Source organism: Poecilia formosa, unplaced genomic scaffold, assembly GCF_000485575.1.
Source record: "Poecilia formosa unplaced genomic scaffold, Poecilia_formosa-5.1.2 Scaffold45, whole genome shotgun sequence".
Taxonomy (NCBI): domain Eukaryota; kingdom Metazoa; phylum Chordata; class Actinopteri; order Cyprinodontiformes; family Poeciliidae; genus Poecilia; species Poecilia formosa.
In genome coordinates, this window is record NW_006799984.1 from 2,130,778 (window position 1) to 2,134,915 (window position 4,138).

General features: G+C 42.0%; 1 protein-coding gene across 1 annotated transcript in view; it reads left to right on the plus strand.

Moving 5' to 3' along the window:
- The first annotated feature begins 2,343 nt into the window (after nucleotides 1-2,343).
- The window catches only part of jcadb (junctional cadherin 5 associated b), a 17,049-nt gene continuing 15,254 nt past the window's right edge, over nucleotides 2,344-4,138 (plus strand). Inside the window, exon 1 of the mRNA XM_007552097.2 lies at nucleotides 2,344-2,457. The gene's annotated coding sequence lies outside the window, so the exon portion shown is untranslated. The remainder of the gene's footprint in view (nucleotides 2,458-4,138) is intronic.

Here is a 4,138-nt window from a genome sequence, read left to right on the forward strand (position 1 = left end):
TGCTTCAAAGCAACATATGTTTTTCTCCATAATGGTAAATTATTGCCTCAAGACAAAAGCTGCATTTTAAGAAGTTTCTATTGCTTAATTGGCAAATAAATAGCATTAAACTGCCTAATTTTGAGATTGACTTAACTCTCATTTTGAATATATTTTTGTGCTGATAAAAAAAGGAAGAGGAAGTGACACTTGCAGACTTTTTTGTGGAGCAAAACAGGATTGATGGAAGACAAAACACATCTGTGTGCAGGAGAAATAAATATCCTCATGTATTATATTTGATATTAAAAGTTGCTTTGCAGCTGCTTTTGTTAGTTATTCTGCTGCTGATTTTTAGAGTACTTTAGAAGCAGTGAAGAGCTAAAGGAAAAGGCAGCCAGTTTCCTGGTGAAGTGGAGCAGAGCTGATAAAGGAATGAGACCAGCCAGTGCAGCACACAGCAGCGTCTGAAACAGGCTATTTAAATAACAGTCATTTTGCATTACTCCATTGGTTCATTTTTTCAACCACAAACTGCAGAGCATTTCTTACAAGGCATCTACACATTAAAAAATAAATAAAAATGAGATTTTCTGCTGAAATATAAATGCAAATAAACCATGTCACACAGAAGTGTTGTTAATTAAAGGAAGATGTCAGAGGAAGAAAAACTTCAACATGTCACAAATTTGGAGATGATTTTACTAATAAAGAGGTTCTCTACATATTTTTTGTGACATTTTATTTCTGTATCTACATCCTTCATAGATAAAAGTCAGGAAAAGAAAAAAGAGACTCCCACATGCTTTAACCTTACAATCTATCATCTCCGGGAACAGAGTGAAAGTTATTTTTACTGAGCCTTGCAAACGCATTCATAATCCTTCAACTTCTTCCACATTTTGTCGTGTCGCAAACACAAACTTTCTAATCGTTTTAATGGAAAAACTGGAAAGTGACAAATTATACTGTAAGTGATTTCCTAACTTACACTGAAAACGGAGGTGTGTGTGTGTGTGTGTGTGTGTGTGTGTGTGTGTGTGTGTGTGTGTGTTAGTATTAAGACCTGTTCAGACATTTTAGTTTTCACTGCAGCTGCAAGCTTCTGCCTGTGCTTTGCACAGAATAGACAGAGGAGTTTGCCTATTCTTCTTTAGATATGTTTCGTCTCAATCTGATGCATTGAGACAAAATATTTTTCTGGCCCCAGTCCAACCTGATGGAGATGAGAGTCATCACAATATGGCTCCTCTATTAACCCTTTAACAATGTTTTACCAGTGTTTCACTGAGAAGTAGATTGTATAATGAGCTCAGCAGATGCACAGTTTCACCAGGTGTTTGCTAATTGCTGCTGGCTAGTCTGAAGGAGCTGAGTGGCGCCTGCTCTGTGAAGCTTAGAAACTGCAGCTTAGAGGAGGAGCTGCATCTTGAAGGCGGAGCTAGGTCCTCCCAAGCATTTTGCACAGCTAAATGGTTGCCATAGAAATTAAACGATTTCTCAGACATGCATGAAAGAATCAAAGCAACACTCCAGATATGTCTTAGATTAGATAATAATGTTAAAACATGATGCAAAGCTAAGCAATCATCTTCAATATCTGCCTGAAGAATGTGACTTAATATGAGTTAAAAGAACATTTAATTTCCATTTGGGTTCAAAACAGTAATCATGCTAACTACCCTTAGCATGGACATCGCTAACTCCTGCTTCTCATTGGTTGTTTCTATTTACTACTGGTAGAAGGCAGAGAAGCTTTTTACATATAATCTGACTCATACTACACTATCATGACATAGTGACATTTTATAAGAAAAAAAAAACAATAGACTCAACTACAGAGAAAGTTTACGGCTCTCACTTACCCATAGTTCAGTTCGGGATGCATCTTCCTTCAAATGAGGGATCCCTTTCGCTGCTGCATGCCATAACTGGCACAGTCAGGCCCGAGCCCAACACTTTTAATTAGCCAAGCTGTCCTGGCATTGGATGGGAGGTGGGGGACACACACGGTGACGAGTCATCAACATCACCAAAGGGTGTGGTGCTGCTTGCTGCTGCGCTGCACAACCAAATCTTGCAGAATAGACCTGGGTGCATGCAGATGTTCACAAGAATTACGTGGGGAAAGAAATCTGTCAAGTGGTGAAGATAAAAAACGAACTACAAGTAGAAGTAATTACCATTCAAGTCAGCAGTAGAGGCTGCATGAGTGTGAGGGGGGTGAAAAATTACTGTTGCTATGAAAAAAAGGTAAAGTTAGGGGGGAAACAGTTTGGAAGAAACCATTCCGACATCCCTGCATGTGAGGCGCCCACCCCACCTCAGCTGTATAGTGAGGAGCGCCCAGTCCAGGCAGCCAGCAACCAGCGCGTCTCTGCCTACCAATAGGCATGCTCGGCTCAGGCTCTGTGCAGTGCTCAGTCTCAGCAGCAGAAGCTGGGCGCAGGGGAACTGCGACGCCGAACATCCTCCCAGGTATGCTCCGTCCGCCGCTACGCCCTTTTTTTTTATTCCTCGCCTTTACAACGTGTTGCACGCAATTTCTACCGCTCCTTCCCAAGGAATGGGCTGTTGCTGTTGCTTGGTGTTATTATTTCTCCTTGTATGCGTGTGGCTCACGTAGCCTCCACGATTTAGGCTTGGTAAACACAGTCAGCAGCGAGGACGCATCTGCAAAACCTCGGCAACTTGCACACGCCTCAAAATGCTCTCCTGTCGACAGATGAGCCGCCGCCGCTGCTGCTGCTGCTGCTGGTGGAGGCGAGGCGGGGATGGTGCGCTCCCTCATCCAGCTTTTCTGCGTTTATTTATGGGAGGGGGGTTGGGGGGGGGCTCCCTCATCCAGCTTTTCTGCGTTTATTTATGGGAGGGGGTTGGGGGGGGAAGATTTTTTTTTTTTTTTTTCTTGCACCGGGGTTAGAATTTCTCGTCAAATATTTTCAACTTAGAGGGCGTGTGGCTGGTGGAGATGTACCTGCAGGTGTTGGGGTGGCGATTTAAAAATATAATCTACCAAGCTGTCAGTTTTCATGCAGGCTCCGCTGCAGCAGGCTGTGGGGAGGCTAGGTCATGCTGTATCTATAATGCATGATGTATCAATCACAACAGTGATATTTTATTGATAGCTGGGCTATGATACAACGGATCTATTTCAGTTCATCATTCATTCATAGCTACAGTGACTTATCCAGAGGAGGGATGGCTTTTTTTTTTTTTTTTGCTCCTAATTAATAACTTGTGCTTTGAATGAGTTTGCAGAGGCAGTTTATTTTTATGATCTGCTCTGCTCTCTGCCTGTCACTAGGTAGGATGTAGGTACACTCCCTTAGCTGTTAGGGTGGTGCTGCCTGCTAGTGCTGATGTGTTACAGTGGCCCCTACCTGTGCATGCAGCCCTCCAGGCCTGGATATCTTCTCCTGTCTGGAATGGCTGCCTCCAGCCAATAAAAAAAATAAATAAATAAAAAATTGAAATTTTAAGTTAAAATCCAATTTATACACATTAATACTTAATAAAGTTCTGTCTCATTTTAAGTTGTAACTGGAAGTGTATAATGAGAAATTAAATCAGAGTGTTAATTAGCCTCTAAATGATTCAGGCTGCAGAGTTTTACACTTTGTGTTTTGTCCTCCCCAAAACGCAGAACTTCCCCGTCTTTCCCCTCAAAGCCGTCCCTCCTCGTCCATGTGGAGAGACGACTTGTGTTGTGGTTACTGCTGGTAGTTTTGTTGTTGCTATGCAAAAAGAGGCTCATGTGCCATATTTCCGCTGCAATCATTCGAAGCTGTGACCTTGTCAAAAAAAAAAAAAAAAATAGCCACTGTGTGTCGTTTTTTTTTTGTTTTTTCTTTGGTTCTGCTCCACTACTCTTCTTCACTTATTGATCATCCCTGCTTTTGGATTTCAAACCCTCTCCCCTCCTCCACAAACGATCCATGTTGATGTGTTTGCAGCATTTTCCAAACTCCTTACTCGCTCCACTTTAGCAAGCAGGAATAGTTTTAGAAGACTTCAAAGTTTTGATTTGAGGCTGTTTTTCTGTAGTTTTGGGTGCAGCCTGTGTGGTTTGTGGTTTTGAAGAGGCGTTTACAAAGCCGTTAATCGTTCACCGTTTTTCTCACGTGCTGTCCTTGGAAAAATGGTCAGTAGGGATTTT